This window comes from Rhipicephalus microplus, chromosome 4 (assembly GCF_043290135.1).
Source record: "Rhipicephalus microplus isolate Deutch F79 chromosome 4, USDA_Rmic, whole genome shotgun sequence".
Lineage (NCBI taxonomy): Eukaryota > Metazoa > Arthropoda > Arachnida > Ixodida > Ixodidae > Rhipicephalus > Rhipicephalus microplus.
In genome coordinates, this window is record NC_134703.1 from 190,882,795 (window position 1) to 190,903,171 (window position 20,377).

Sequence of the window (20,377 nt, forward strand, 5' to 3'; positions counted from 1 at the left end):
AACACAATATTAATGAGATCTAACAGACAGTAATGCCAAGGAATGTACAGGGGAAGTTATTAGAACCAATGGAACGTAAATAGGAAGAAAGAAATGTGCATGAAAAAATAACCAGCCGTTGGCAGGAAATGAACCTACGACCTTCGAATAACGCGTTCGATGCTCTAACCACTGAGCTACCACAGCGGCCTTCCCTCCATCCACTTTTTGGGGTTTATATGTGAATTTAGAAATTGGAGTGACAGTCAGCGCCATCTATAAACCAAACAGCGAGTGTGAAAACACTCTTATGCGCATGTTTGGCGTCACGTAGCACGTGAACCTATTATGAGCGGGTAGCTGGTTAATTGTCCCTCTTATACAACCTAAACACACCAAGTCTGCCAGTACGAGACCCTAGTTCAATGAAATAAGGTAAATAAGTTTATACATAAGGGCTAGTTTTCCGTGTTTTAACACAATATTAATGAGATCCAACAGACAGCAATGCCAAGGAATGTACAGGGGAAGTTATTAGAATCAATGGAATGTAACTAGGAAGAAAGAAAATTGGATGAACAAATAACCAGCCGTTGGCAGGAATTGAACCTACGACCTACGAATAACGCGTTCGATGCTCTAACCACTGAGCTACCACAGCGGCCTTCCTTCCATCCACTTTTTGGGGTTTATATGTGAATTTAGAAGTAGGAGTGACAGTCACCGCCATCTATAATCTAAACGGCGAGCGTGAAAACACTCTTATGCGCATGTTTGGCGTCAAGTAGCACGTGAACTTATTATGAGCGGGCAGGTGGGTAATTGTCCCACCTATACAACCTAAACACACCAAGTCTGCCAGTACGAGACCCTCGTTCAATGAAATAAGGGAAAGAAGTGTACATCTAAGGGCTCGTTTTCCGTGTTTTTACACAATAATAATGAGATCTAACAGACAGTAATACCAAGAAATGTACAGGTGAAGTTATTAGAACCAATGGAATGTAAATAAGAAGAAAGAAAAGTGGATGAACAAATAACCAGCCGTGGTCAGGAATCGAACCTACGACCTTCGAATAACGCGTTCGATGCTCTAACCACTGAGCTACCACAGCGGCCTTCCCTCCATCCACTTTTTTGGGTTCATATGTGAATATAGAAGTAGGAGTGGCAGTCAGCGCCATCTATAAGCCGAACGGCGAGTGTGAAAACACTCTTATGCGCAAGTTTGGCGTCACGTAGCACGTGAACTTATTATGAGCGGGCAGCTGAATAATTGTCCCTCTTATACAACTTAAACACACCAAGTCTGCCAGTGCGAGACCCTCGTTCAATGAAATAAGGAAAAGATGTGTATAATTAAGGGCTCGTTTTCCGTGTTTTAACACAATATTTATGAGATCTAACAGACAGTAATGCGAAGGAACGTACAGGGAAAGTTATTAGAACCAATGGAATGTAAATAGGAAGAAAGAAAAGTGGATGAAAAAATAACAAGCCGTGGGCAGGAATCGAACCTACGACCTTCGAATATTCCGTTCGATGCTCTAACCACTGAGCTACCACAGCGGCCTTCCCTCCATCCACTTTTTTGGGTTTATATGTAAATTTAGAAGTAGGAGTGACAGTCAGCGCCATCTATAGGCCAAATGGCGAGTGTGAAAACACTCTTATGCGCATGTTTGGCGTCACGTAGCACGTGAACCTATTATGAGCGGGCAGCTGAATAATTGTCCCTCTTATACAACCTAAACACACCAAGTCTGCCAGTACGAGACCCTAGTTCAATGAAATAAAAGAAATAAGTGTATACCTAAGGGCTCGTTTTCCGTGTTTTAACACAATATTAATGAGATCTAACAGACAGAAATGCCAAGGAATGTACAGGGGAAGTTATTAGAACCAATGGAACGTAAATAGGAAGAAAGAAAAGTGGATGAACAAATAACCAGCCGTTTGCAGGAATTGAACCTACGACCTTCGAATAACGCGTTCGATGCTCTAACCACTGAGCTACCACAGCGGCCTTCCCTCCATCCACTTTTTGGGGTTTATTTGTGAATTTAGAAATAGGAGTGACAGTCAGCGCCATCTATAAGCCAAACGGCGAGTGTGAAAACACTCTTATGCGCATGTTTGGCGTCACGTAGCACGTGAACTTATTATGAGCGGGCAGCTGGTTAATTGTATATCTTATACAACCTAAACACACCAAGTCTGCCAGTACGAGACCCTCTTCAATGAAATAAGGGAAAGAAGTGTACACCTAAGGGCTCGTTTTCCGTGTTTTTACACAATATTAATGAGATCTAACAGACCGTAATACCAAGGAATGTACAGGTGAAGTTATTAGAACCAATGGAATGTAAATAAGAAGAAAGAAAAGTGGATGAAAAAATAACCAGCCGTTGGCAAGAATTGAACCTACGACCTTCGAATAACGCGTTCGATGCTCTAACCACTGGGCTAACAGAGTGGCCTTCCCTCCATCCACTTTTTGGGGTTTATATGTGAATTTAGAAGTAGGAGTGACAGACAGCGCCATCTATAAGCCAAACGGCGAGTGTGAAAACACTCTTATGCGCATGTTTGGCGTCACGTAGCACGTGAACTTATTGTCAGCGGGCAGCTGGTTAATTGTCCCTCTTATACAGCCTAAACACACCAAGTCTGCCAGTCCGAGACCCTCGTTCAATGAAATAAGGGAAAGAAGTGTACACCTAAGGGCTCGTTTTCCGTGTTTTAACACAGTATTAATGAGATTTAACAGACAGTAATACCAAGGAATGTAGAGGGGAAGTTATTAAAACCAATGGAATGTAAATAGGAAGAAAGAAAAGTGGACGAAAAAATAAACAGCCGTGGTCAGGAATCGAACCTACGACCTTCGAATAACGCGTTCGATGCTCTAACCACTGAGCTACCACAGCGGCCTTCCCTCCATCCACTTTTTTGGGTTCATATGTGAATATAGAAGTAGGAGTGGCAGTCAGCGCCATCTATAAGCCGAACGGCGAGTGTGAAAACACTCTTATGCGCATGTTTGTCGTCACGTAGCACATGAACTTATTATGTGCGGGCAGCTGATTAATTTTCCCTCTTATTCAACCTAAACACACCAAGTCTTCCAGTACGAGACCCTCGTTCAATGAAATAAGGAAAAGAAGTGTTTACCTAAGGGCTCGTTTTCCGTGTTTTAACACAATATAATGAGATCTAACAGACAGTAATGCCAAGGAATGTACAGGGGAGGTTATTAGAACCAATGAAATGTAAATAAGAAGAAAGAAAAGTGGATGAAAAAATAACCAGCCGTTGGCAGGAATCGAACCTACGCCTTCGAATAACGCGTTCGATGCTCTAACCACTGAGCGACCACAGCGGCCTTCCCTCCATCCACTTTTTTGGGTTCATATGTGAATTTAGAAGTAGGAGTGACAGTCAGCGCCATCTATAAGCCAAACGGCGAGTGTGAAAACACTCTTATGCGCAAGTTTGGCGTCACGTAGCACGTGAACTTATTATGAGCGGGCAGCTGAATAATTGTCCCTCTTATACAACTTAAACACACCAAGTCTGCCAGTGCGAGACCCTCGTTCAATGAAATAAGGAAAAGATGTGTATACCTAAGGGCTCGTTTTCCGTGTTTTAACACAATATTTATGAGATCTAACAGACAGTAATGCGAAGGAACGTACAGGGAAAGTTATTAGAACCAATGGAATGTAAATAGGAAAGAAAAGTGGATGAAAAAATAACAAGCCGTGGGCAGGAATCGAACCTACGACCTTCGAATATTCCGTTCGATGCTCTAACCACTGAGCTACCACAGCGGCCTTCCCTCCATCCACTTTTTTGGGTTTATATGTAAATTTAGAAGTAGGAGTGACAGTCAGCGCCATCTATAGGCCAAATGGCGAGTGTGAAAACACTCTTATGCGCATGTTTGGCGTCACGTAGCACGTGAACCTATTATGAGCGGGCAGCTGGTTAATTGTCCCTCTTATACAACCTAAACACACCAAGTCTGCCAGTACGAGACCCTCGTTCAATGAAATAAGGGAAAGAAGTGTATACCTATAGGCTCGTTTTCCGTGATTTAACACAATATTATTGAGATCTAACAGACAGTAATGCCAAGGAATGTGCAGAAGAAGTTATTAGAACCAATGGAATGTAAATAAGAAGAAAGAAATGTGGATGAAAAAATAACCAGCCGTGGGCAGGAATCGAACCTACGACCTTCGCATAACGCGTTCGATGCTCTAACCACTGAGCTACCACAGCGGCCTTCCCTTCATCCACTTTTTTGGGTTCATATGTGAATATAGAAGTAGGAGTGACAGTCAGCGCCATCTATAAGCCGAACGGCGAGTGTGAAAACACTCTTATGCGCATGTTTGGCGTCACGTAGCACGTGAACTTATTATGAGCGGGCAGCTGAATAATTGTCCCTCTTATTCAACCTAAACACACCAAGTCTGCCAGTACGAGACCCTAGTTCAATGAAATAAGGGAAATAAGTGTATACCTAAGGGCTCGTTTTCCATGTTTTAACACAATATTAATGAGATCTAACAGACAGCAATGCCAAGGAATGTACAGGGGAAGTTATTAGAACCAATGGAACGTAAATAGGAAGAAAGAAAAGTGGATGAACAAACAACCAGCCGTTGGCAGGAATTGAACCTACGACCTTCGAATAACGCGTTCGATGCTCTAACCACTGAGCTACCACAGCGGCCTTCCCTCCATCTACTTTTTGGGGTTCATATGTGAATTTAGAAGTAGGAGTGACAGTCACCGCCATCTATAAGCCAAACGGCGAGTGTGAAAACACTCTCATGCGCATGTTTGGCGTCACGTAGCGCGTGAACTTATTATGAGTGGGCAGCTGGTTAATTGTCCCTCTTATACAACCTAAACACACCAAGTCTGCCAGTACAAGACCCTCGTTCAATGAAATAAGGAAAAGAAGTGTATACCTAAGGGCTCGTTTTCCGTGTTTTAACACAATAATAATGAGATCTAACAGACAGTAATGCCAAGGAATGTACAGGGGAAGTTATTAGAACCAATGGAATATAAATAAGAAGAAAGAAAGGTGGGTGAAAAAATAACCAGCCGTGGGCAGGAATCGACTCTACGACCTTCGAATAACGCGTTCGATGCTCTAATCACTGAGCTACCACAGCGGCCCTCTTCCATCCACTTTTTTGGGTTTATATGTGAATTTAGAAGTAGGAGTGACAGTCAGCGCCATCTATAAGCCAAAGGGCGAGTGTGAAAACACTCTTATGCGCATGTTTGGCGTCACGTAGCACGTGAACTTATTATGAGCGGGCAGCTGGTTAATTGTCCCTCTTATACAACCTAAACACACCAAGTCTGCCAGTACGAGACCCTCGTTATATGAAATAAGGGAAAGAAGTGTACACCTAAGGGCTCGTTTTCCTTGTTTTTACACAATATTAATGAGATCTAACAGACAGTTAAACCAAGGATTGTACAGGGGAAGTTAATAGAACCAATGGAATGTAAATAGGAAGAAAGAAAAGTGGATGAAAAAATAGCCAGCCGTTGGCAGGAATTGAACCTACGACCTTCGAATAGCGCGTTCGATGCTCTAACCACTGAGCTACCACAGCGGCCTTCCCTCCATCCACTTTTTGGGGTTTATATGTGAATTTAGAAGTAGGAGTGACAGTCAGCGCCATCTATAAGCCAAACGGGGAGTGTGAAAACACTCTTATGCGCACGTTTGGCGTCAAGTAGCACGTGAACTTATTATGAGCGGGCAGCTGGTTAATTGTCCCTCTTATACTATCTAAACACACATACTCTGCCAGCACGAGACCCTCGTTCAATGAAATAAGGGAAAAAGTGTACACCTAAGGGCTCGTTTTCCGTGTTTTTACACAATATTAATGAGATCTAACAGACAGTAATACCAAGGAATGTACAGGGGAAGTTATTAGAACCAATGGAATGTAAATAAGAAGAAAGAAAAGTGGACGAAAAAACAACCAGCCATGGTCAGGAATTGAACCTACGACCTTCGAATTACGCGTTCGATGCTCTAACCACTAAGCTACGACAGCAGCCTTCCCTCCGTCCACTTTTTAGGGTTTTATGTGAATTTAGAAGTAGGAGTGACAGTCAGTGCCATCTATAAGCAAACGGCGAGTGTGAAAACACTCCTATGCGCATGTTTGGAGTCACTTAGCACGTGAACTTAATATCAGCGGGCAGCTGTATAATTGTCCTTCTTATACAATCTAAGCACACCAAGTCTGCCAGTACGAGACCCTCGTTCAATAAAATAAGGGAAGGAAGTGTATACCTAAGGGCTCGTTTTCCCTGTTTTAACACAATATTAATGAGATCTAACAGACAGTAATGCCAAGGAATGTACAGGGGAAGTTATTAGAACCAATGGAACGTAAATAGGAAGAAAGAAATGTGCATGAACAAATAACCAGCCGTTGGCAGGAATTGAACCTACGACCTTCGAATAACGCGTTCGATGCTCTAACCACTGAGCTACCACAGCGGCCTTCCCTCCATCCACTTTTTGGGGTTTATATGTGAATTTAGAAACGGGAGTGACAGTCAGCGCCATCTATAAGCCAAACGGCGAGTGTGAAAACACTCTTATGCGCATGTTTGGCGTCACGTAGCACGTGAACCTATTATGAGCGGGCAGCTGGTTAATTGTCCCTCTTATACAACCTAAACACACCAAGTCTGCCAGTACGAGACCCTAGTTCAATGAAATAAGGTAAATAAGTGTATACATAAGGGCTAGTTTTCCGTGTTTTAACACAATATTATTGAGATCTAACAGACAACAATGCCAAGGAATGTACAGGGGAAGTTATTAGAATCAATGGAATGTAAATAGGAAGAAAAAAAATTGGATGAAAAAATAACAAGCCGTGGGCAGGAACCGACTATACGACCTTTGAATAACGCGTTCGATGCTCTAACCACTGAGCTACCACAGCGGCCTTCCTTCCATCCACTTTTTTGGGTTTATATGTGAATTTAGAAGTAGGAGTGACAGTCACGGCCATCTATTAGCCATACGGCGAGTGTGAAAACACTCTTATGCGCATGTTTGTCGTCACGTAGCACATGAACTTATTATGAGCGGGCAGCTGATTAATTCTCCTTCTTATTCAACCTAAACAACCAAGTCTGCCAGTACGAGACCCTCGTTCAATGAAATAAGAAAAAGAAGTGTATACCTAAGGGCTCGTTTTCCGTGTTTTAACATAATATTAATGAGATCTAACAGACAGAAATGCCAAGGAATGTACACGGGAAGTTATTAGAACCAATGGAGCGTAAATAGGAAGAAAGAAAAGTGGATGAACAAATAACCAGCCGTTTGCAGGAATTGAACCTACGACCTTCAAATAACGCGTTCGATGCTCTAACCACTGGGCTACCAGAGTGGCCTTCCCTCCATCCACTTTTGGGGTTTATATGTGAATTTAGAAGTAGGAGTGACAGACAGCGCCATCTATAAGCCGAACGGCGAGTGTGAAAACACTCTTATGCGCATGTTTGTCGTCACGTAGCACGTGAACTTATTTTGAGCGGGCAGCTGAATAATTGTCCCTCTTATTCAACCTAAACACACCAAGTCTGCCAGTACGAGACCCTCGTTCAATGAAATAAGGGAAAGAAGTGTATTGCAAGGGCTCGTTTTCCGTGTTTTAACACAATATTAATGAGATCTAACAGACAGTAATGCCAAGGAATCTACAGGGGAAGTTAGTAGAACCAATGGAATGTAAATAAGCAGAAAGAAAAGTGGATGAACAAATAACCAGCCGTTGGCAGGAATTGAACCTACGACCTTCGAATAACGCGTTCGATGCTCTAACCATTGAGCTACCACAGCGGCCTTCCCTCCATCCACTTTTTGGGGTTCATATGTGAATTTAGAAGTAGGAGTGACAGTCAGTGCCATCTATAAGCAAACGGCGAGTGTGAAAACACTCCTATGCGCATGTTTGGAGTCACGTAGCACGTGAACTTAATATGAGCGGGCAGCTGTATAATTGTCCCTCTTATACAACCTAAACACACCAAGTCTGCCAGTGCGAGACCCTCGTTCAATGAAATAAGGAAAAGAAGTGTATACCTAAGGGCTCGTTTTCCGTGTTTTAACACAATATTTATGAGATCTAACAGACAGTAATGCGAAGGAACGTACAGGGAAAGTTATTAGAACCAATGGAATGTAAATAGGAAGAAAGAAAAGTGGATGAAAAAATAACCAGCCGTTTGCAGGAATCGAACCTACGACCTTCAAATAACGCGTTCGATGTTCTAACCACTGAGCTACCACAGCGGCCTTCCCTCCATCCACTTTTTTGGGTTCATATGTGAATTTCGAAGTAGGAGTGACAGTCAGCGCCATCTATAAGCCAAACGGTGAGTGTGAAAACACTCTTATGCGCAAGTTTGGCGTCACGTAGCACGTGAACTTATTATGAGCGGGCAGCTGAATAATTGTCCCTCTTATACAACCTAAACACACCAAGTCTGCCAGTGCGAGACCCTCGTTCAATGAAATAAGGAAAAGAAGTGTATACCTAAGGGCTCGTTTTCCGTGTTTTGACACAATATTTATGAGATCTAACAGACAGTAATGCGAAGGAACGTACAGGGAAAGTTATTAGAACCAATGGAATGTAAATGGGAAGAAAGAAAAGTGGATGAAAAAATAACCAGCCGTTTGCAGGAATTGAACCTACGACCTTCGAATAACGCGTTCGATGCTCTAACCACTGAGCTACCACAGCGGCCTTCCCTCCATCCACTTTTTGGGGTTTATATGTGAATTTAGAAATAGGAGTGACAGTCAGCGCAATTTATAAGCCAAACGGCGAGTGTGAAAACACTCTTATGCGCATGTTTGGCGTCACGTAGCACGTGAACCTATTATGAGCGGGCAGCTGGTTAATTGTAACTCTTATACAACCTAAACACACCAAGTCTGCCAGTACGAGACCCTCGTTCAATAAAATAAGGGAAGGAAGTGTATACCTAAGGGCTCGTTTTCCCTGTTTAACACAATATTAATGAGATCTAACAGACAGTAATGCCAAGGAATGTACAGGGGAAGTTATTAGAACCAATGGAACGTAAATAGGAAGAAAGAAATGTGCATGAACAAATAACCAGCCGTTGGCAGGAATTGAACCTACGACCTTCGAATAACGCGTTCGATGCTCTAACCACTGAGCTACCACAGCGGCCTTCCCTCCATCCACTTTTTGGGGTTTATATGTGAATTTAGAAATGGGAGTGACAGTCAGCGCCATCTATAAGCCAAACGGCGAGTGTGAAAACACTCTTATGCGCATGTTTGGCGTCACGTAGCACGTGAACCTATTATGAGCGGGCAGCTGGTTAATTGTCCCTCTTATACAACCTAAACACACCAAGTCTGCCAGTACGAGACCCTAGTTCAATGAAATAAGGTAAATAAGTGTATACATAAGGGCTAGTTTTCCGTGTTTTAACACAATATTATTGAGATCTAACAGACAACAATGCCAAGGAATGTACAGGGGAAGTTATTAGAATCAATGGAATGTAAATAGGAAGAAAAAAAATTGGATGAAAAAATAACAAGCCGTGGGCAGGAACCGACTATACGACCTTTGAATAACGCGTTCGATGCTCTAACCACTGAGCTACCACAGCGGCCTTCCTTCCATCCACTTTTTTGGGTTTATATGTGAATTTAGAAGTAGGAGTGACAGTCACGGCCATCTATAAGCCATACGGCGAGTGTGAAAACACTCTTATGCGCATGTTTGTCGTCACGTAGCACATGAACTTATTATGAGCGGGCAGCTGATTAATTCTCCTTCTTATTCAACCTAAACAACCAAGTCTGCCAGTACGAGACCCTCGTTCAATGAAATAAGAAAAAGAAGTGTATACCTAAGGGCTCGTTTTCCGTGTTTTAACATAATATTAATGAGATCTAACAGACAGAAATGCCAAGGAATGTACACGGGAAGTTATTAGAACCAATGGAGCGTAAATAGGAAGAAAGAAAAGTGGATGAACAAATAACCAGCCGTTTGCAGGAATTGAACCTACGACCTTCAAATAACGCGTTCGATGCTCTAACCACTGGGCTACCAGAGTGGCCTTCCCTCCATCCACTTTTGGGGTTTATATGTGAATTTAGAAGTAGGAGTGACAGACAGCGCCATCTATAAGCCGAACGGCGAGTGTGAAAACACTCTTATGCGCATGTTTGTCGTCACGTAGCACGTGAACTTATTTTGAGCGGGCAGCTGAATAATTGTCCCTCTTATTCAACCTAAACACACCAAGTCTGCCAGTACGACACCCTCGTTCAATGAAATAAGGGAAAGAAGTGTATTGCAAGGGCTCGTTTTCCGTGTTTTAACACAATATTAATGAGATCTAACAGACAGTAATGCCAAGGAATCTACAGGGGAAGTTAGTAGAACCAATGGAATGTAAATAAGCAGAAAGAAAAGTGGATGAACAAATAACCAGCCGTTGGCAGGAATTGAACCTACGACCTTCGAATAACGCGTTCGATGCTCTAACCATTGAGCTACCACAGCGGCCTTCCCTCCATCCACTTTTTGGGGTTCATATGTGAATTTAGAAGTAGGAGTGACAGTCAGTGCCATCTATAAGCAAACGGCGAGTGTGAAAACACTCCTATGCGCATGTTTGGAGTCACGTAGCACGTGAACTTAATATGAGCGGGCAGCTGTATAATTGTCCCTCTTATACAACCTAAACACACCAAGTCTGCCAGTGCGAGACCCTCGTTCAATGAAATAAGGAAAAGAAGTGTATACCTAAGGGCTCGTTTTCCGTGTTTTGACACAATATTTATGAGATCTAACAGACAGTAATGCGAAGGAACGTACAGGGAAAGTTATTAGAACCAATGGAATGTAAATGGGAAGAAAGAAAAGTGGATGAAAAAATAACCAGCCGTTTGCAGGAATTGAACCTACGACCTTCGAATAACGCGTTCGATGCTCTAACCACTGAGCTACCACAGCGGCCTTCCCTCCATCCACTTTTTGGGGTTTATATGTGAATTTAGAAATAGGAGTGACAGTCAGCGCAATTTATAAGCCAAACGGCGAGTGTGAAAACACTCTTATGCGCATGTTTGGCGTCACGTAGCACGTGAACCTATTATGAGCGGGCAGCTGGTTAATTGTAACTCTTATACAACCTAAACACACCAAGTCTGCCAGTACGAGACCCTCTTCAATGAAATAAGGAAAAGAAGTGTACACCTAAGGGCTCGTTTTCCGTGTTTTTACACAATATTAATGAGATCTAACAGACCGTAATACCAAGGAATGTACAGGTGAAGTTATTAGAACCAATGGAATGTAAATAAGAAGAAAGAAAAGTGGATGAAAAAATAACCAGCCGTTGGCAGGAATTGAACCTACGACCTTCGAATAACGCGTTCGATGCTCTAACCACTGGGCTACCAGAGTGGCCTTCCCTCCATCCACTTTTTGGGGTTTATATGTGAATTTAGAAGTAGGAGTGACAGACAGCGCCATCTATAAGCCAAACGGCGAGTGTGAAAACACTCTTATGCGCATGTTTGGCGTCACGTAGCACGTGAACTTATTATCAGCGGGCAGCTGGTTAATTGTCTCTCTTATACAGCCTAAACACACCAAGTCTGCCAGTCCGAGACCCTCGTTCAATGAAATAAGGGAAAGAAGTGTACACCTAAGGGCTCGTTTTCCGTGTTTTAACACAATATTAATGAGATCTAACAGACAGTAATGCCAAGGAATATACAGGGGAAGTTATTAGAACCAATGGAACGTAAATAGGAAGAAAGAAATGTGCATGAACAAATAACCAGCCGTTGGCAGGAAATTAACCTACGACCTTCGAATAACGCGTTCGATGCTCTAACCACTGAGCTACCACAGCGGCCTTCCCTCCATCCACTTTTTGGGGTTTATATGTGAATTTAGAAATGGGAGTGACAGTCAGTGCCATCTATAAGCCAAACGGCGAGTGTGAAAACACTCTTATGCGCATGTTTGGCTTCACGTAGCACGTGAACCTATTATGAGCGGGCAGCTTGTTATTGTCCCTCTTATACAACCTAAACACACCAAGTCTGCCAGTACGAGACCCTAGTTCAATGAAATAAGGTAAATAAGTGTATACATAAGGGCTAGTTTTCCGTGTTTTAACACAATATTAATGAGATATAACAGACAACAATGCCAAGGAATGTACAGGGGAAGTTATTAGAATCAATGGAATGTAAATAGGAAGAAAGAAAATTGGATGAAAAAATAACAAGCCGTGGGCAGGAATCGACTATACGACCTTTGAATAACGCGTTCGATGCTCTAATCACTGAGCTACCACAGCGGCCTTCCTTCCATCCACTTTTTTGGGTTTATATGTGAATTTAGAAGTAGGAGTGACAGTCACGGCCATCTATAAGCCATACAGCGAGTGTGAAAACACTCTTATGCGCATGTTACTCGTCACGTAGCACATTAACTTATTATGAGCGGGCAGCTGATTAATTCTCCTTATTCAACCTAAACACACCAAGTCTGCCAGTACGAGACCCTCGTTCAATGAAATAAGAAAAAGAAGTGTATACCTAAGGGCTCGTTTTCCGTGTTTTAACATAATATTAATGAGATCTAACAGACAGAAATGCCAAGGAATGTACAGGGGAAGTTATTAGAACCAATGGAACGTAAATAGGAAGAAAGAAAAGTGGATGAACAAATAACCAGCCGTTTGCAGGAATTGAACCTACGACCTTCGAATAACGCGTTCGATGCTCTAACCACTGGGCTACCAGAGTGGCCTTCCCTCCATCCACTTTTTGGGGTTTATGTGTGAATTTAGAAGTAGGAGTGACAGACAGCGCCATCTATAAGCCGAACGGCGAGTGTGAAAACACTCTTATGCGCATGTTTGTCGTCACGTAGCACGTGAACTTATTATGAGCGGGCAGCTGAATAATTGTCCCTCTTATTCAACCTAAACACACCAAGTCTGCCAGTACGAGACCCTCGTTCAATGAAATAAGGGAAAGAAGTGTATTTCAAGGGCTCGTTTTCCGTGTTTTAACACAATATTAATGAGATCTAACAGACAGTAATGCCAAGGAATCTACAGGGGAAGTTATTAGAACCAATGGAATGTAAATAAGCAGAAAGAAAAGTGGATGAACAAATAACCAGCCGTTGGCAGGATTTGAACCTACGACCTTCGAATAACGCGTTCGATGCTCTAACCACTGAGCTACCACAGCGGCCTTCCCTCCATCCACTTTTTGGGGTTCATATGTGAATTTAGAAGTAGGAGTGACAGTCAGTGCCATCTATAAGCAAACGACGAGTGTGAAAACACTCCTATGCGCATGTTTGGAGTCACGTAGCACGTGAACTTAATATGAGCGGGCAGCTGTATAATTGTCCCTCTTATACAATCTAAACACACCAAGTCTGCCAGTACGAGACCCTCGTTCAATGAAATAGGGGAAAGAAGTGTATACCTAAGGGCTCGTTTTCCGTGTTTTAACACAATAATAATGAGATCTAACAGACAGTAATGCCAAGGATTGTACAGGGGAAGTTATTAGAACCTATGGAATGTAAATAAGAAGAAAGACAAGTGCATGAATAAATAACCAGCCGTGGGCAGGAATCGAACCTACGACCTTCAAATAACGCGTTCGATGCTCTAACCACTGAGCTACCACAGCGGCCTTCCCTCCATCCACTTTTTTGGGTTCATATGTGAATTTAGAAGTAGGAGTGACAGTCAGCGCCATCTATAAGCCAAACGGTGAGTGTGAAAACACTCTTATGCGCAAGTTTGGCGTCACGTAGCACGTGAACTTATTATGAGCGGGCAGCTGAATAATTGTCCCTCTTATACAACCTAAACACACCAAGTCTGCCAGTGCGAGACCCTCGTTCAATGAAATAAGGAAAAGAAGTGTATACCTAAGGGCTCGTTTTCCGTGTTTTAACACAATATTTGTGAGATCTAACAGACAGTAATGCGAAGGAACGTACAGGGAAAGTTATTAGAACCAATGGAATGTAAATAGGAAGAAAGAAAAGTGGATGAAAAAATAACCAGCCGTGGGGAGGAATCGAACCTACGACCTTCGAATATTCCGTTCGATGCTCTAACCACTGAGCTACCACAGCGGCCTTCCCTCCATCCACTTTTTTGGGTTTATATGTAAATGTAGAAGTAGGAGTGACAGTCAGCGCCATCTATAAGCCAAACGGCGAGTGTGAAAACACTCTTATGCGCATGTTTGGCGTCACGTAGCACGTGAACCTATTATGAGCGGGCAGCTGGTTAATTGCCCCTCTTATACAACTTAAACACACCAAGTCTGCCAGTACGAGACCCTCGTTCAATGAAATAAGGGAAAGAAGTTTATACCTATAGGCTCGTTTTTCGTGATTTAACACAATAATAATGAGATCTAACAGACAGTAATGCCAAGGAATGTACAGGGGAAGTTATTAGAACCAATGGAATGTAAATAAGAAGAAAGAATTGTTGATGAAAAAATAACCAGCCGTGGGTAGGAATCGAACCTACGACCTTCGCATAACGCGTTCGATGCTCTAACCACTGAGCTACCACAGCGGCCTTCCCTTCATCCACTTTTTTGGGTTCATATGTGAATATCGAAGTAGGAGTGACAGTCAGCGCCATCTATAAGCCGAACGGCGAGTGTGAAAACACTCTTATGCGCATGTTTGGCGTCACGTAGCACGTGAACTTATTATGAGCGGGCAGCTGAATAATTGTCCCTCTTATACAACCTAAACACACCAAGTCGGCCAGTACGAGACCCTAGTTCAATGAAATAAGGGAAATAAGTGTATACCTAAAGGCTCGTTTTCCGTGTTTTAACACAATATTAATGAGATCTAACAGACAGCAATGCCAAGGAATGTACAGGGGAAGTTATTAGAACCAATGGAACGTAAAGAGGAAGAAAGAAAAGTGGATGAACAAACAACCAGCCGTTGGCAGGAATTGAACCTACGACCTTCGAATAACGCGTTCGATGCTCTAACCACTGAGCTACCACAGCGGCCTTCCCTCCATCCACTTTTTGGGGTTTATATGTGAATTTAGAAGTAGGAGTGACAGTCACCGCCGTCTATAAGCCAAACGGCGAGTGTGAAAACACTCTTATGCGCATGTTTGGCGTCACGTAGCACGTGAACTTATTATAAGTGGGCAGCTGGTTAATTGTCCCTCTTATACAGCCTAAACACACCAAGTCTGCCAGTACGAGACCCTCGTTCAATGAAATAAGGGAAAGAAGTGTACACCTAAGGGCTCGTTTTCCGTGTTTTAACACAATATTAATGAGATCTAACAGACAGTTAAACCAAGGAATAAACAGGGGAAGTTAATAGAACCAATGGAATGTAAATAGGAAGAAAGAAAAGTGGATGAAAAAATAACCAGCCGTTGGCAGGAATTGAACCTACGACCTTCGAATAACGCGTTCGATGCTCTAACCACTGAGCTACCACAGCGGCCTTCCCTCCATCCACTTCTTGGGGTTTATATGTGAATTTAGAAGTAGGAGTGACAGTCAGCGCCATCTATAAGCCAAACGGGGAGTGTGAAAACACTCTTATGCGCACGTTTGGCGTCACGTAGCACGTAAACTTATTATGAGCGGGCAGCTGGTTAATTGTCCCTCTTATACTATCTAAACACACCAACTCTGCCAGTACGAGACCCTCGTTCAATGAAATAAAGGAAAAAAGTGAACACCTAAGGGCTCGTTTTCCGTGTTTTTACACAATATTAATGAGATCTAACAGACAGTAATACCAAGGAATGTACAGGGGAAGTTATTAGAACCAATGGAATGTAAATAGGAAGAAAGAAAAGTGGACGAAAAAACAACCAGCCGTGGTCAGGAATCGAACCTACGACTTTCGAATTACGCGTTCGATGCTCTAACCACTAAGCTACGACAGCAGCCTTCCCTCCGTCCACTTTTTAGGTTTTTATGTGAATTTAGAAGTAGGAGTGACAGTCAGTGCCATCTATAAGCAAACGGCGAGTGTGAAAACACTCCTATGCGCATGTTTGGAGTCACGTAGCACGTGAACTTATTATAAGTGGGCAGCTGGTTAATTGTCCCTCTTATACAGCCTAAACACACCAAGTCTGCCAGTACGAGACCCTCGTTCAATGAAATAAGGGAAAGAAGTGTACACCTAAGGGCTCGTTTTCCGTGTTTTAACACAATATTAATGAGATCTAACAGACAGTTAAACCAAGGAATGTACAGGGGAAGTTAATAGAACCAATGGAATGTAAATAGGAAGAAAGAAAAGTGGATGAAAAAATAACCAGCCGTGGGCAGGAATCGAACCTGCGACCTTCGAATAACGCGTTCGATGCTCTAACCACTGAGCTTACATAGCGGCCTTCCCTCCATCCACTTTTTTTGGGTTCATATGTGAATATAGAAGTAGGAGTGACAGTCAGCGCCATCTATAAGCCGAACGGCGAGTGTGAAAACACTCTTATGCGCACGTTTGGCGTCACGTAGCACGTAAACTTATTATGAGCGGGCAGCTGGTTAATTGTCCCTCTTATACTATCTAAACACACCAACGCTGCCAGTACGAGACCCTCGTTCAATGATATGAAGGAAAAAAGTGAACACCTAAGGGCTCGTTTTCCGTGTTTTTACACAATATTAATGAGATCTAACAGACAGTAATACCAAGGAATGTACAGGGGAAGTTATTAGAACCAATGGAATGTAATTAGGAAGAAAGAAAAGTGGACGAAAAAACAACCAGCCGTGGTCAGGAATCGAACCTACGACTTTCGAATTACGCGTTCGATGCTCTAACCACTAAGCTACGACAGCAGCCTTCCCTCCGTCCACTTTTTAGGTTTTTATGTGAATTTAGAAGTAGGAGTGACAGTCAGTGCCATCTATAAGCAAACGGCGAGTGTGAAAACACTCCTATGCGCATGTTTGGAGTCACGTAGCACGTGAACTTAATATGAGCGGGCAGCTGTATAATTGTCCCTCTTATACAATCTAAACACACCAAGTCTGCCAGTACGAGACCCTCGTTCAATGAAATAAGGGAAAGAAGTGTATACCTAAGGGCTCGTTTTCCGTGTTTTAACACAATATTAATGAGATCTAACAGACAGTAATGCCAAGGATTGTACAGGGGAAGTTATTAGAACCAATGGAATGTAAATAAGAAGAAAGAAAAGTGGATGAAAAAATAACCAGCCGTGGGCAGGATTCGAACCTACGACCTTCAAATAACGCGTCCGATGCTCTAACCACTGTGCTACCACAGCGGCCTTCCCTTCATCCACTTTTTTGGGTTCATATGTGAATTTAGAAGTAGGAGTGACAGTCAGCGCCATCTATAAACCAAATGGCGAGTGTGAAAACACTCTTATGCGCAAGTTTGGCGTCACGTAGCACGTGAACTTATTATGAGCGGGCAGCTGAATAATTGTCCCTCTTATACAACCTAAACACACCAAGTCTGCCAGTGCGAGACCCTCGTTCAATGAAATAAGGAAAAGAAGTGTATACCTAAGGGCTCGTTTTCCGTGTTTTAACACAATATTTATGAGATCTACCAGACAGTAATGCGAAGGAACGTACAGGGAAAGTTATTAGAACCAATGGAATGTAAATAGGAAGAAAGAAAAGTGGATGAAAAAATAACCAGCCGTGGGCAGGAATCGAACCTACGACCTTCGAATATTCCGTTCGATGCTCTAACCACTGAGCTACCACAGCGGCCTTCCCTCCATCCACTTTTTTGGGTTTATATGTAAATTTAGAAGTAGGAGTGACAGTCAGCGCCATCTATAAGCCAAACGGCGAGTGTGAAAACACTCTTACGCGCATGTTTGGCGTCACGTAGCACGTGAACCTATTATGAGCGGGCAGCTGGTTAATTGTCCCTCTTATACAACCTAAACACACCAAGTCTGCCAGTACGAGACCCTCGTTCAATGAAATAAGGGAAAGAAGTGTATACCTATAGGCTCGTTTTCCGTGTTTTAACACAATAATAATGAGATCTAACAGACAGTAATGCCAAGGAATGTACAAGGGAAGTTATTAGAACCAATGGAATGTAAATAAGAAGAAAGAAATGTGGATGAAAAAATAACCAGCCGTGGGCAGGAATCGAACCTGCGACCTTCGAATAACGCGTTCGATGCTCTAACCACTGAGCTTACATAGCGGCCTTCCCTCCATCCACTTTTTTTGGGTTCATATGTGAATATAGAAGTAGGAGTGACAGTCAGCGCCATCTATAAGCCGAACGGCGAGTGTGAAAACACTTTTATGCGCATGTTAGGCGTCACGTAGCACATGAACTTATTATGAGCGGGCAGCTGATTAATTGTCCCTCTTATTCAACCTAAACACACCAAGTCTGCCAGTACGAGACCCTTGTTCAATGAAATAAGAGAAAGAAGTGTATACCTAAGGGCTCGTTTTCCGTAATTTAACACAATAATAAAGAGATCTAACAGACAGTAATGCCAAGGAATGTACAGGGGAAGTTATTAGAACCAATGGAATGTAAATAAGAAGAAAGAAAAGTGGATGAACAAATAACCAGCCGTTGGCAGGAATTGAACCTACGACCCTCGAATAACGCGTTCGATGCTCTAACAACTGAGCTACCACAGCGGCCTTCCCTCCATCCACTTTTTGGGGTTTATATGTGAATTTAGAAGTAGGAGTGACAGTCACCGCCGTCTATAAGCCAAACGGCGAGTGTGAAAACACTCTTATGCGCATGTTTGGCGTCACGTAGCACGTGAACTTATTATAAGTGGGCAGCTGGTTAATTGTCCCTCTTATACAGCCTAAACACACCAAGTCTGCCAGTACGAGACCCTCGTTCATAGAAATAAGGGAAAGAAGTGTATACCTAAGGGCTCGTTTTCCGTGTTTTAACACAATATAATGAGATCTAACAGACAGTTAAACCAAGGAATGTACAGGGGAAGTTAATAGAACCAATGGAATGTAAATAGAAAGAAAGAAAAGTGGATGAAAAAATAACCAGCCGTGGGGAGGAATCGAACCTACGACCTTCGAATTTTCCGTTCGATGCTCTAACCACTGAGCTACCACAGCGGCCTTCCCTCCATCCACTTTTTTCGGTTTATATGTAAATGTAGAAGTAGGAGTGACAGTCAGCGCCATCTATAAGCCAAACGGCGAGTGTGAAAACACTCTTATGCGCATGTTTGGCGTCACGTAGCACGTGAACTTATTATGAGCGGGCAGCTGAATAATTGTCCCTCTTATACAACCTAAACACACCAAGTCTGCCAGTACGAGACCCTAGTTCAATGAAATAAGGGAAATAAGTGTATACCTAAAGGCTCGTTTTCCGTGTTTTAACACAATATTAATGAGATCTAACAGACAGCAATGCCAAGGAATGTACAGGGGAAGTTATTAGAACCAATGGAACGTAAAGAGGAAGAAAGAAAAGTGGATGAACAAACAACCAGCCGTTGGCAGGAATTGAACCTACGACCTTCGAATAACGCATTCGATGCTCTAACCACTGAGCTACCACAGCGGCCTTCCCTCCATCCACTTTTTGGGGTTTATATGTGAATTTAGAAGTAGGAGTGACAGTCACCGCCGTCTATAAGCCAAACGGCGAGTGTGAAAACACTCTTATGCGCATGTTTGGCGTCACGTAGCACGTGAACTTATTATAAGTGGGCAGCTGGTTAATTGTCCCTCTTATACAGCCTAAACACACCAAGTCTGCCAGTACGAGACCCTCGTTCAATGAAATAAGGGAAAGAAGTGTACACCTAAGGGCTCGTTTTCCGTGTTTTAACACAGTATTAATGAGATCTAACAGACAGTAATACCAAGGAATGTACAGGGGAAGTTATTAGAACCAATGGAATGTAAATAAGAAGAAAGAAAGGTGGGTGAAAAAATAACCAGCCGTGGGCAGGAATCGACTCTACGACCTTCGAATAACGCGTTCGATGCTCTAACCACTGAGCTACCACAGCCGCCTTCCTTCCATCCACTTTTTGGCTTTATATGTGAATTTAGAAGTAGGAGTGACAGTCAGCGCCATCTATAAGCCAAACGGCGAGTGTGAAAACACTCTTATGCGCATGTTTGGAGTCACGTAGCACGTGAACTTAATATGAGCGGGCAGCTGTATAATTGTCCCTCTTATACAATCTAAACACACCAAGTCTGCCAGTACGAGACCCTCGTTCAATGAAATAAAGGAAAAAAGTGAACACC

The 20,377-nt window shown here is 42.8% G+C and overlaps 5 non-coding genes across 5 annotated transcripts; all 5 read right to left on the reverse strand.

Moving 5' to 3' along the window:
- Positions 1–1,475: 1,475 nt before the first annotated feature.
- TRNAF-GAA (transfer RNA phenylalanine (anticodon GAA)) lies at positions 1,476–1,548 on the reverse strand. The gene has a single exon. It is a non-coding gene; the product is annotated as a tRNA-Phe (tRNA).
- A 2,191-nt stretch (positions 1,549–3,739) lies between these two features.
- On the reverse strand, positions 3,740–3,812 carry TRNAF-GAA (transfer RNA phenylalanine (anticodon GAA)). The gene has a single exon. It is a non-coding gene; the product is annotated as a tRNA-Phe (tRNA).
- A 10,349-nt stretch (positions 3,813–14,161) lies between these two features.
- On the reverse strand, positions 14,162–14,234 carry TRNAF-GAA (transfer RNA phenylalanine (anticodon GAA)). Its single transcript has one exon. It is a non-coding gene; the product is annotated as a tRNA-Phe (tRNA).
- A 3,556-nt stretch (positions 14,235–17,790) lies between these two features.
- Positions 17,791–17,863, reverse strand: TRNAF-GAA (transfer RNA phenylalanine (anticodon GAA)). Its single transcript has one exon. It is a non-coding gene; the product is annotated as a tRNA-Phe (tRNA).
- Positions 17,864–19,152: 1,289 nt separating this feature from the next.
- Positions 19,153–19,225, reverse strand: TRNAF-GAA (transfer RNA phenylalanine (anticodon GAA)). The gene has a single exon. It is a non-coding gene; the product is annotated as a tRNA-Phe (tRNA).
- Between the last annotated feature and the right edge of the window lie 1,152 nt (positions 19,226–20,377).